This window comes from Heptranchias perlo, chromosome 35, assembly GCF_035084215.1.
Source record: "Heptranchias perlo isolate sHepPer1 chromosome 35, sHepPer1.hap1, whole genome shotgun sequence".
Taxonomy (NCBI): domain Eukaryota; kingdom Metazoa; phylum Chordata; class Chondrichthyes; order Hexanchiformes; family Hexanchidae; genus Heptranchias; species Heptranchias perlo.
In genome coordinates, this window is record NC_090359.1 from 9,789,504 (window position 1) to 9,803,092 (window position 13,589).

At 46.3% G+C, this 13,589-nt stretch overlaps 3 non-coding genes across 3 annotated transcripts; 2 read left to right on the forward strand and 1 right to left on the reverse strand.

Moving 5' to 3' along the window:
- The first annotated feature begins 3,525 nt into the window (after window positions 1-3,525).
- trnaf-gaa (transfer RNA phenylalanine (anticodon GAA)) lies at window positions 3,526-3,598 on the forward strand. The gene has a single exon. It is a non-coding gene; the product is annotated as a tRNA-Phe (tRNA).
- An 8,584-nt stretch (window positions 3,599-12,182) lies between these two features.
- trnad-guc (transfer RNA aspartic acid (anticodon GUC)) lies at window positions 12,183-12,254 on the forward strand. The gene has a single exon. It is a non-coding gene; the product is annotated as a tRNA-Asp (tRNA).
- Window positions 12,255-13,243: 989 nt separating this feature from the next.
- On the reverse strand, window positions 13,244-13,315 carry trnad-guc (transfer RNA aspartic acid (anticodon GUC)). Its single transcript has one exon. It is a non-coding gene; the product is annotated as a tRNA-Asp (tRNA).
- Window positions 13,316-13,589: the final 274 nt, after the last annotated feature.

Below are 13,589 nucleotides of genomic sequence, written 5' to 3' on the forward strand. Positions count from 1 at the left end.
CCTAAGGTTCCCCCTGCCCCAGCCCTGAACTCACATCTTTCTCCAGTTTCTCTCCTATCTCCCCTCTTGCCATCTCTGAGCTCATCTTGACCATGAGACCCACCCCCTACTCCTTCGACCCTATTCACACCAAACTACTGACCACCCAACTTCCCTTCCTGGCCACCATGTTAGCCCAATATTGTTAACGGTTCCCTCTCCTCAGGTACTGTCCCCCTCCCCTTCAAATCTGGCGTCATCACACCCTCCTCAAAAAACTCACCCTTGACCTCTCGGTCCTTGCAAACTACTGCCCCCATCTCCAACCGAGTTGAAAAGTGGGATCATTATATCAAATCGAGAGACTTTTCACCTCCCCCTCCAAATATTCAAACCACCGTTCAGGAGGAGAACCCCTCTGCTCGCTGACCGACATTGGTTCCCAGTCCACCAACATCTCAAATTTTAAATTCTCATCCTCGTGTTCAAATCCCTCCATGACCTCGCCCCTCACTTTCTCTGAAACCTCCTCCACCCCTGCAACCCTCCGAGATCTCTGAGCTCCTCCAATTCAGGCCTCTTGCGCATCCACGATTTTCATCGCTCCACCATTGGCGGCCGTGCCTTCAACCGACTGGGCCCAAAGCTCTGGATTTCCCTCCCGAAACCTCCCCGCCTCTCGACCTCTCTCTCCTCCCTTAAGATGCTCCTTAAACGCTCTCTACTTGCTTAAAAACTGTTTAATCTTCAACCTTTTCCAGTTCTGACGAAGGGTCATCGACCTGAAACGTTAACTCTGTTTCTCTCTCCACAGACGCTGCCTGACTTGCTGATTATTTACAGCATTTTCTGTTTTTATTTCAGCTTTCCAGCATCTGCAGTATTTTGCTTCTAATATCTCCTTCTGTGGCTCGAGGTCAAATATTGTTTAAAAACGCTCCTGTGAAGCGCCTTGGGACGTTTTGCTACCTTAAAGGCGCTATTTAAATAGTTCGGGCAGATCTTTTGCCACTGACGTGTGGCGCCGTGATCGGAAAGTGGTTAGTACTCTGCGTTGTGGCCGCAGTAACCTCGGTTCGAATCCGAGTCACGGCATAGTGTACGCTGCTTCTTTTATTCTCTCCCGCGCTTGCGAATATAATACAACAATATATCAATATTTAATAAATGAAAAAAACATTTTTTGGTGGTGTCGAAAACCTATTTATTCCATCAAATCCCAGCACTCTCACATGCCTGTACTTGATGTTCCACAGTTCAAACCCGCCTCTTCTCCCAGCTTTTTCTTCCTTCCACAGTCAATGGGCCGCCATTACTTTCCTCCTTCTATTTCATGGACACTTTCCTGCGGCATTGCCGACTCTAACATTCACTTTCACGATCTCACGCCTTTAAGTTTGTTTGCTCCGACCGCTGTTTCTATTGGGCACATGTCCCATTCGCACCAATGTTCATTTGTGCCTTGAAACCAGTGGATAAATTTCGATCTGCGTGACCGCTCGACAGAAAAACACGACGAAAGCAGGGCTGGTCTCTGGAAAGACAGCCGCCCGATTGTTCACGAAATTTACTTGGGGAATCTTGTGATCCAGGGGATGGTAACTGAAGAACTGGTTTTTGTTTTGATGCTTGTTGGCTCTTTTCTCTCAGCAGTTGAGTTGCGTGAGCGACGGGCAGCGCAACAGAGCTGCGAATGGCGGTTGAAAGGTGCACATTTGGCAAGTTGGGGCGGTGCAGTAAGATCGGAAGTGTTCCGCCTTGATCTTAATAGTTCTGTTGAAACGTGCGATTGAATCGAGTAGAGGATAAATGTAAAGAGCGCCTGTGGGGAAAAAGGAGCGATTACAGGCCATCAGCGAAAGGTCTTTCAAATTCTCGTGGCGCAGGACGCTGTGTGCGGAAACGGCAGATTTTAAAGTGAGTGTGTCGGAAAGTAAAGTGTGATCTTGTGTGTGAGAAGAGCACAAGAAAGTTGTGCTTGAAGCTGCGCCCTTGAGGCAAGTTGCAGGTTGTCACGAAAACTGCGATAGTGAAAGCTCAAAAATAAACCCAGAAACTGCTGGCAACACTCAGCAGGTCAGGTAGTATCTGTGGAGAGATACTCAAGTATTTATCCAATTCTCCTTTTAAAGTTACGATTGAATCGAGCTCCACCATCCTTTAAGGCAGTGCGTTCCAGATCATAACAATTCGCTGTGTCAAAAAAAATCTCCTTATTTCCCTTCTGGTTCTTTTGCCAATTATCTTAAATCTGCGTCCGTTGGTTGCCGACCCTCCCGCCAGTGGGTGAAGTTTCTCCTTATTTACTCGATCAAAACCCCTCTTAATTTTGAACACGTGGATTACTTCTACCCTTAACCTTCATTGCTCGAAGCAGAACAATCCCAGGTTCTCGAGTCTCTCCACACAACTAAACCCCATCCCTGGTATAATTCTGGGAAATCTCCTCTCCATCCTCTCCAAGACCTTGACCTCCTTAATAAATTATAGTGCCCAGAATTGGACACAATACTTCAGATGAGGCCTGAACAATGATTTATAAACGTTTAACATAACTTCCTTGCTTTTGTGCTCTATTTCTCTATTATTAAGCCAAGGAACCGGATGCTGTTTTAACGGTTTCAACAACTTGTGCTGCCACATTCAAAGATGTTGATGAAAATGATCAGCAACACATTGAGTGAGATCAGATAACAGAGCACAGGCCGGGATGGCGGAGAGAGACAGAGACACGAGTTGTGATCTGTAACTTTTTATAAACACTTCAGTTTATTTCACTCCGTGTCCAACACCGTGCGATCTCCCCTGGTGTGTCAGCTTTCTGTGTTCATACAGTGTAATGTATCGAATTGTCTCTTGGATCACACGGGGTGGTAGACGGGGGTCTGTGTGCGGAGGGTTCGGGGGGTGAGCTCTGATTCCCGCCCTCTTCTGGATTGAAAGGAGAAAAGAATGAATGAGAGAGAGAAGCAATGTGGGAGAAGGGATGATGGAAGAATTTGTCCATGAACCTGATTAAAATGGCCCAAAAACAAGATAATATTAAGATATCATCAGCAGAACATTAATACAAGCTGTAAAACAAAAGCAAAATACTGCAGATGCTGGAAATCTGAAGTAAAAACAGAAAATGCTGGAAATACTCAGCAGGTCAGGCAGCATCTGTGGAGAGAGTTCTGATGAAAGGTCATCGACCTGAAAGGATGTTTCTCTCTCCACAGATGCTGCCTGACCTGCTGAGTGTTTCCCGCATTTTCTGTTTTTATTTTTAATATAACCTGAGCTCTGTCGAGCGTTTGTTGGTCGATTCACTGATAAAGCTGGGAATTGAGGGGAAGCTGGTTCATGGCGAACCCCAGCTCTGAATCCCCCCGGCAGAGAGTTCAAGGAATGTTTAATTTAAATGAGATTCAACGACAGGATCAGAAAATCTCTCCTTGATGGTCGGTCTCATTCTCCCGAAGTGAGGAATGAGCGGGAGGGGCAATTCCACCCGGGGTTAGATTTTATTCCAAGAGGATGACTCAAAAACTAGCTTGATGTGGGGCCGAAATAGCTCAGTTGGGAGAGCGTTAGACTGAAGATCTGAAGGTCCCTGGTTCAATCCCGGGTTTCGGCAGTTTTGGGTTATTTTGTTTCTTCTTCTTTGGGCCGATTCTCGAACATTTATTTGCACTGACATTTTTACCCGACACTGAACGGTTGGGGATGGAATAGAGAGACATCAAGGATGTCTGTATTTAGCTTTTATTTCTCTATTTCCTTCTGCCTTTCTCTCTGGTTTTTGTCTCTCTCGGTGCCCGATGAACATTTGATTTCATGCATTTGTCCTAAACTGATGCCTTTTCCACATCTCAGGGCGGTCAGACACGCTCTGTCTGTCTGTTACTGCTTGTGACCATTAACGGGAACAGGCCGCGAGTTAAACATTTATCAGCAAACCGCCAGAGAGATAACACAGCGGGAATAAAACACATTGCCTCACATTGTTAGACACCGAGTGACACAGATTGTAATGTGTGTCAGTAAACAGACCCGGAAAACAGAGTCCGAGAAAGGAAAGAAATAGAGAGATAGAAAAGAGTCATAAAAAGAAAGAAAACCCTTTCTCCACCCCAACAACAACAACTTGCATTTATATCGCGCCTTTAACGGAGTAAAACGTCCCAAGGCGCTTCACAGGAGCGATTATCAAACAAAATGTGACACGGAGCCACATAAGGAGATATTGGGACAGGTGAGGTATGTTTTAAATGTCTTAAGGGAGGAGAGAGAGGTAGAGAGGCGGGGAGGTTTAGGGAGGGAAATCCAGAGCTTTGGGCCCAGTCGGGTGAAGGCACGGCCGCCAATGGTGGAGCGATGAAAATCGTGGATGCGCAAGAGGCCTGAATTGGAGGAGCTCAGAGATCTAGGAGGGTTGTAGGGGTGGAGGAGGTTACAGAGATAGGGAGGGGCGAGGTCATGGAGGGATTTGAACACGAAGATGATAATTTAAAATTTGAGATGTTGGTGGACTGGGAGCCAATGTAGGTCAGCGAGCAGAAGGGGTTCTCCTCCTGAACGGTGGTTTGAATGTTTGGGGGGCGGGGCTGTGATAAATATCTAGATTTAATATAATGATCCCACTTTTCAACTACCCCGAATTATTACAATGCTGACCTGGAACAATCTTGAACATACCGCAAAACAAGACATTATGATCAATGGTCACTTTAGCAAGGAGTTTAAAAGATTCTTCTAAGAAGGAGAAGGCTGAAGAAACGGACTGTGAACATTTCATGACGGCCTATTTATTTGTGTCCAGGGACAGGGATGAGACACATGAAATGTTTCACACATTTCAAATCTCCGCGGTCAGACTGCCGATTGATCAGGAAGATGGCTGGTAATAATCTGAGACCCAGTGAAGAGGTGAGAACAGAGCAGCAGGGAATGATCCCAGAACAATAGGAGCCAGCAGCTCACCGTCTGGTCCCTGTGTCAGGGACAATACACAACACCTCAGCTCCAGACCAGGAACAGAGAGCTGCTGCTAACGTGGCCCAGCCCTCGCAAACTGCTGGAACTGTGGGATGGAAATCAGACTTTGGGTCTTGGAGGCTGCTTTAGGGGCTCCGTGGCTGATCGAAAGAATAATTTCTATTAAAGAGCAGGGCTCTGCTCCATCACAGACTGATACTGTATAGTACATGGCAGAGTAAAGCTCCCTCTACACTGTGTCATCAAACATTCCGGGGGCAGGTGCATCAAGTGTTAGATCAAGATTAAATCTCCCTCTACACTGTCACAGAGGATGTCATTTGTGACTTTGACAAGGACCGTTTCAGGACAGTGGCAGGAGTGGAAACCTGATTGGAGGGATTCAAACATGGTGTTGTGGGAAAGATGGACATGGATTTGGGAGGTGACAAGACTTTGGAGAGGAAAGGGAGGTGGGAGATGGGGTGGTAGTTTACAAGGACACAGGGGTCAAGGGTGGGTCTTTTGAGAAGGAGGGTGATGACGGCAGATTTGATGGGGAGGGGGACAGTACCTGAGGAGAGGAGACCATTAACAATGTCAGCTAACATGGGGCCAGGAAGGGAGGTTGTTTGGTCAGCAGATTGTTGGGAATAGGGTCGAGGGAGCAGGAGGTGGGTCTCATTGTCAAGATGAGCTCAGAGAGGGCATGAGGGGAGATAGGAGAGAAACTTGGTGAGCTCGGGGAAGGGAGGGGAGTGGCAGAGGCAGCTGAATGGATGGTCTCAATCTTAGTGACAAAGAAGTCCATGAGCTCATTGCACTTTTTGTTGGAGGTGAGGATGAAGGAATGATGGGAGAGGGGTTTAAGAAGACGGTTTGTAGTGGAGAAGAGAAGTCGGGGGTTATCTTTACATTCCAGGATGATCCTGGAATAGTGAGCAGTTTTGTCAGAGGAGACAGGACCCGATAGTGCTTTATGTGGTCCAGCCAGATCTGGCGATGAATGGCCAAAGCAGTTGTCCACCATAAACTTTCAAAGCTGTGTCCCTTGGACTTAAGGAAGCAGAAATGAGGGCAGACCCAGGGGGATTGACCAGGGTGAGGGAGAGTGATGGTTTTAATGGGTACAAGAGCGTCAAAGGTGGAGGTGAGGGTGTGATTGAGCAAATCAGTAGCTGCAGAAATGTCGTGGTGAATGGAGGGCCAAAGTCCAGAGAGTTGGGAATTTGAAAGTGCCGTTGTAAGTGACCTGGGGGAGGGTTTTTTCCAGGGATGAACACAGAAGGAAGTGGGTTAGTCCCACTCCCCGGCTCTTTCCCCACAGCCCTGCAATTTATTACACGTCAACTATTTATCCAATTCCCTTTTGAAAGTTACTATTGAACCTGCTTCCACCTCCCTTTCAGGCAGTGCATTCCAGATCATAACAACTCGCTGTGTAAAAAAATCTCTCCAAATCCCCCAATGATTTCTTTCAATTTATCTGAAATCTGTGTCCTCTGGTTATTAACCATTCCATCACTGGAAACAATTTCTCTTTACACACTCTGTCAAAACCTTTCATAATTGTGAATACCTCCTTTGAATCGTCCGTTAACTTTCCGGTTGTAGTCTCAGTGCCCTTCCTGCTGGTGTTTTGTTTCAGTTCCCATGTGGTCTAGCGGTTATGATTCTTGGTTTTCACCCAGGCGGCACGGCTTCGATTCCCGGTGTGGGAATAGTGAACTTTTAGTTTCAGCCTCCCAATTTGCCTGCAGTCCAGGCTGTGGCTGCTGCTTTCTCTCTCACTTCTGTGTCAGTCCCACAATCACACTGAGAAATGAGGCAAACCACGGGTCTTCAGGCGACAGTGCACCAAAAACTGAAGGGAAGCAAGCAACAATGTCACGACAGGTTGGGCAGCAGCTCATGGCCAAGTGTTTGACTACAGTCCTTTTATTATTTACTGTAAAACCCGAGTCTGAGTGAAACACACACAGAACAATCTGGAAACACTCAGTGAGTCGGGCCCCATCTGCGCAGAGAACGGACCAATTAACTGAGAGTCTCAATGAGACGAGGAACGAGACACGGCCCCCTGTGAGAAACAAGGAACTTGCATTTGTATAGCACCTTTCACATCCTCAGGACATCCCAACGCACTTCTCTCGAAGATCAGTCACTATCGTTTTTAAGAGAAGGTAGCAGACAAGTTGTGTACAGCAAGATCCCACAAACAGTGATGAGATATTGAGCCGATCTCCTGTTTGTTGGGTGCTGATGGTCGAGGGAAGAATGTTGGCCAGGACACCGGGAGAACTCCCTGCTCTTCACAAATTGCCACGGGATCTTTTACACCTCGGAGCAGAAAGAAGGGACCCCCATTAAACACCTCATTCAAAGGACAGCACCTCTCACGATGCAGCTCCCTCTCAGCACGACACAGTCAGTCTGGATCATGTGTCCCAGTCCTGGAACGGGAGCTGGAACCCACACCCTTCTGAACACCAGCCTGACTCTCTGGTGTTACTCTCACCCCCGGCTAGTCATGAACCCGACTGTGCCACTCCCAGAGTAACTGATGACCACAGCCTCAGCCCTGGGTCCCGGTCTGCACCATAACCGCAGCCTGTTACCGCTCATAGAAAGTGGCGTGGGATTCCTGAGTTCATTCTATGATGTGCATTGGGGGAGGGGGACCAGCTGGATTGATCTTGCATGGAGCCGGTAAGGACTCGATGTGCCAAATGGCCTCCTTCCATGCTGTGACCTTTCTATGATTCTCTGATTCCATGTGGGTGGAGAGGGTTACAAGGAAGTGATCAGAGATGGCCTTATCCATGATTGACACGATCAGGAGAAGAGAGACCACGTGAGATGGCAAGGTCGAGGGGGTGGCCATGAATATGGGTCGGGGAGTTTCTATGCAGGGAGAGATTAAGGGAGGATAAAGTATCACACAATAGACTTGTTAGAAAAATTGAAGCCCATGGGATTAAACGGACAATGGCAGCATGGATACAAAATTGGCTAAGGAGCAGAAAACAGAGAGTAGTGGTGAACGGTTGTTTTTCAGACTGGAGGCAAGTATACAGTGGTGTCCCCCAGGGCTCGGTATTAGGACCACTGATCTTTTTGATATATATTAATGACCGGGACTTGGGAGTACAGGGTATAATTTCAAAGTTTGCAGATGACACGAAACTCAGAAATGTAATAAACAATGTTGAGGATGGTAACAGACTTCAGGAGGACAGAGACAGACTGGTGAAATGGGCAGATGAAATTTAATGCAGAGAATTGTGAATTGATACATTTTGGTAGGAAGAATGAGGAGAGGCAATTTAAACGAAATGGCACAATTTTAAAGGGAGTGCAGGAATAGAGAGACCTGGGGGTGTAGTTACACAAATCTTTGAAGGTGGCAGGACAAGTTGAGAAGGCAGTTAAAAAAGCAAATGGGGCCCTTTGCTTTATTAATTGAGGCATTGAATACAAAAGCAAGGAATTGATACAAAACCTTTATAAAACACTGGTGAGGCCTCAGCTGGAGTATTGTGTTTAATTCTGGGCACGAAACATGAAGAAGGATGTCAAGGCCTTAGAGAGGGTGCACAGGAGATTTATTAGAATGGTACCAGGGATGAGGGACTTCAGTTATGTGGAGAGACTGATTAAAGTTCCATCTGAACTGCCCCATCAAACACTCCCAGGACAGGTACAGCACGGGTTATATGCAGAATGAAGCTTCCTCCACACTGTCAAATCAAACACTCCCAGGGCAGGTACAACACGGGTTAGATACACAGTAATGCTTCCTCTACTCTGTGCAGTTTATATCTCGCCTCAGATTTCAGATAAAAGGTTGGTTTCCTGGACACTCTGCTGGTGTCTCGCTGTCTCTCTTTACTCAGTTACACCGCTCTCTACCTCCCTCTGCTGGTGTCTCTCTGTATCTCTGTACTCAGTTACACCGCACTCTACCTCCCTCTGCTGGTGTCTCTCTGTATCTCTGTACTCAGTTACACCGCACTCTACCTCCCTCTGCTGGTGTCTCTCTGTATCTCTGTACTCAGTTACACCGCTCTCTACCTCCCTCTGCTGGTGTCTCTCTGTATCTCTATTCCCAGTTACACCGCTCTCTACCTCCGTCTGCTGGTGTCTCTCTGTATCTCTGTACTCAGTTACACCGCTCTCTACCTCCCTCTGCTGGTGTCTCTCTGTATCTCTGTACTCAGTAACACCGCTCTCTCCCTCCCTCTGCTGGTGTCTCTCTGTATCTCTGTACTCAGTTACACCGCTCAGTCTGTCCCCGCAGCTCCTTCGGGAGTTTAATGATGTTGAAATTAAGTCTTTTTCCTCTGTGACTTGTGAAGTTTTGATCAGTGAAATGTTTGAGAAAGAGATGGAATGAGAGCTTTAAGTGTGGGACAGAAGTTGTTTAACGGAGAAGGCACACGCTGCCTTAAATTGAGCAGTGGTTTCCCTCGTGCAGCGGTTATCATGTTTACATCACTCATGAAAGGTCTCTGATTCAATCCCGGGCGGGACCATTATTTGGGAGATTGCTCCGCGTGAATCTCCAGGATGAGTTTCTTCTCGTGTGAAAAGCGGGCGATAATTGATTTTTCCTGTTAAATTTGACAACCGCTGCACCACATTCCTTTCAGGGAGAAGGGATGATGGAAGAAAGTGCCCATGAACCTGATTAAATGAGGCCAAACACAAGATAATATTAAGATATCATCAGCTGAACATGAACATAACCTGAGCTCCGAGATCTGACCGGGTCCCATTCCCCCAGAGTGAGGAATAAGCGGGAGGGGAAATTCCACCCGGTTTATATTTTTGTCCAAGGTGATGTCACAAAGTCCAATTTACAGTGGAGCCGAAATAGTTGAGTTTGGAGAGCGTGAGATTGAAGATCTAAAGGTCTCTGGGTTTGATTCTGTGTTCGGTGATTTTTGTTGCTCTGTTCTCGTTCTTTGAGTCGATTCTCGCATTTATTTACACTGAAATTTTAACCGGCACAGAAAGGTTGGGGAAGAAATAGACAGGCATCAAGAATGGGAAATATTGATAGTGTCTTTATTGAGTTTTTATTTCTCTTTTCTCTTCTGCCTTTTTCTCTGGAATTTGTCTCTCTCGGTGCCGGGAGACCATTTGATTTGAGGCATTTGTCCTGAACTGATGTCTTTTCCACATCTCGGGGCGGTCAGACCCGCTCTGTCTGTTACTACTTGTGATCAATGACGGGAACAGGCCGCGAGTTAAACGTTTATCAGCAAACCGACAGAGAGAAAACACAACGGGAATCAAACTCATTGGGCATGATTTTATCGGGGAGGGGGGTCACGGGGGTCAAGAGGTCATGGGTGGGTCAGTCATCGGGGGCATCGGCGAGTCAGTCATCGGGGGTCGGGGGTCATCGCGGGGGTCGGAGATCATGGGGTTCGTAGCTCGTGCAGGGGTGTCGGAGATTTGGAGGGGGTCGGCCGATCGCCTGTGTGGAATCACGGCAGGTTGGCTTGTTGGGCCAGGGGGAAGCACTCCTGTTCCTCCGGGCCCACAAGCTGTGCTATAAAGGCAATTACCTGCTGTTTCGGGCCTTCTCGCCTCCTCTCATGTGGTGTGAAGGAGAAGGCCCAGGAATCCCGGCCCCCAAGAGTTTAAAATAAAAAAGCTGTAAAAATGGAGGCCCACATGCTAGCTACATAAACACTCACACACAGACATATACACACAAACATACACACACCAATAACATGAAAGTAACACAGGACTACTTGACAAACAGCATGCTGCAGACAGAGCGAAGCGATCCCACAAACAACGGATCAGATCAAAGCTCTGCAGTCCTGCCACACCCATTTGTGAATGATGGTGGATAATTAAACAACTAATGGGAAGAGGCTCTATGAACATCCCCATCCTCAATGATGGTAAAGCCCAGCGTGTGAGTGCAAAGTTTCAGAAACCGTCTTCAGCCAGAAGTGCCGAGTGGATGATCCATCTCGGCCTCCTCCCGAAATCCCCACCATCACAGAAACCAGTCGAACATCGAGGTGAAGAGTGAAGCTGAGAGCAGATTTTAAAACCGCTGGAATGTCAGTGAAATTAAATTGGGGAAAGTGGGAAACTCCGAGTCAGTTTTGCACTGTATATTCCGCATCCAATATTGGAGATAAATGTGAGAAAAAGCTTTTCAAGGCGGCGAAAGTTTAATCTCCCCGTCGGGGAATTGAACCCCGGTCTCTCGCGTAACAGGCAGGAACACTCACCACTATACTAACGAGAAACTGCTGCATTGACTGTGCACTCATCCCAGATGGTGTCAGACATGCTTCACGTATCAGTGCATTTCTTTTAACTATTTATTTGATGACAGTTTGTTTCATTTTCCACGGGCCACTCTTGAAAGAACCATTTACATTTCCATCTCTTTGTTGGACAACGACAACTGACTCTGTCTTTCTTTCGTTCTTTCTTTCTCTCTTCTCGTGAGTTGCCCCACCTTCATCCGGGGTTTAATACCCCGACTGGGAGGTAGCAGTTTTCAGACGCTAACTTTTAATTTTATGTCTTCGCAGAGCTTCTTCCGAAACAAAAACTACAGAGCAAAAAAACAGGTGATTGTCACTTTCAGAATATTATTGTACGGAGACTATTTGAGGACTGGATGCAGAGCAATTGTGATTTTTACCAACTGGTGGGTTAGGTGACAAATTCGAAATTCATTCATTTCCCCCGCGGAGGTTCAAATCTGACAGACTTCAGATCCCGTCATTCATCAACCTGTTTCATCTCTGCGTTTCAAACTTCAACAAGTTTCTTGTAGAATTAATAATTCTTAAGTGAATTAAAATTCCACAGCATTGAGTACCTCGAGTTTTATGCTCATTTTAATTGATCTGCAAGATTTCACGAAATCTACGACAGAAATAGAACAAAAATCAGCCAAATTATCCATATTCTGACTCAGTATTTCTGAGTCAATCCATGTGTATGTGTGTCTGTCTGTCTGTCTGTGTATGTGCCTCATATTTTCTATATTTTCCTGAGAAGATCTGTCTCTTTCTGTCTCACTCTCTCCCGCGTTACCCACATCATGATCCAACATGTGATGCAAAAGTGGTCGGTAATTTTTCTTTCAACAGTGGTTCGTGGAAAGTGAAACAAACTGTCATCAAATGAACAGTTCAAACAGATTCACTGAAAAGTGAAGCATCTTTGGTGAATATACGGTAAATGTCTGTACCAATTCCTCGTTAGTATAGTGGTGAGTATCCCCGCCTGTCACGCGGGAGACCGGGGTTCAATTCCCCGACGAGGAGGTTATTGCTGCTTTCGAAGCTTCACTTTCATTTATCTGAAATATTGGATGTTGAAAATACAATGAAAAACTGACTCGGCCTTTCCCACTTCTGCAATTTGATTTCACAGCGATTTTAAATATCTGCTCTCTGCCTCACGCTTCAGCTCGATGTGAGAACCACAATGATGGGCAAGAAATAAAACGCAGAATCGCGCTGTCACCAGCCCGAAACAGAGAGAGACAGGTCTCGGAACAGGCGCAGACATGAAAGATCTTACATACAGCAATGAAAAGGATGCACGTTTCAGTGAATCTATTTTGATGACAATTTGTTTAACTTTCCACATGCCACTGTTGAAAGAAGACTTACTTTCTATCTCTTTATTAGTCAAGGTCCAGAGAAAAATTATTTGGGGAGCAGGGAAAAAGTGACAGATAGAAAGAAAGAGAGAGACACTCAGAAACGCATATAACAAGTGAGACAGACATAGTCATATTCACACATACACAAACACACACATTCCTAGCTACATAAACACACCAATAACCTGAAAGTAACACGGGACTACTTGACAAACAGTGGAAGCAGCATGCTGTTGAGAGAGCTTAGCGATCCCACAAACAACGGATCAGATCAAAGCTCTGCAGTCCTGCCACACCCATTTGTGAATGATGGTGGATAATTAAACAACTAACGGGAAGAGGCTCTATGAACATCCCCATCCTCAATGATGGTAAAGCCCAGCACGTGAGTGCAAAGTTTTAGAAACCGTCTTCAGCCAGAAGTGCCGAGTGGATGATCCATCTCGGCCTCCTCCCGAAATCCCCACCATCACAGAAGCCAGTCGAACATCGAGGTGAAGAGTGACGCTGAGAGCAGATTTTAAAACCGCTGGAAAATCAGTGAAATTAAATTGGGGAAAGTGGGAAACTCCGAGTCAGTTTTTCACTGTATATTCCGCATCCAATATTGGAGATAAAAGCTTTTGAAGGCGGCGAAAATTTAATCTCCTCGTCGGGGAATTGAACCCCGGTCTCCCGCGTGACAGGCGGGGATACTCACCACTATACTAACGAGGAGCTGCTACATTGACCGTGCACTCATCCCAGATGGCGTTAGACATGCTTCATGTATCAGTGCATTTCTTTTAACTATTTATTTGATGATAGTTTGTTTCATTTTCCACGGGCCACTCTTGAAAGAACCTTTTACATTTCCTTCTCTTTGTTAGACAACGACAACTGACTCTGTCTTTCTTTCGTTCTTTCTTTCTCTCTTATCGTGGTGAGTTGCCCCGCCTTAGTCCGGGGTTTCATTCCCCGACGGGGAGGAAGCATTTATCAGACGCCAACT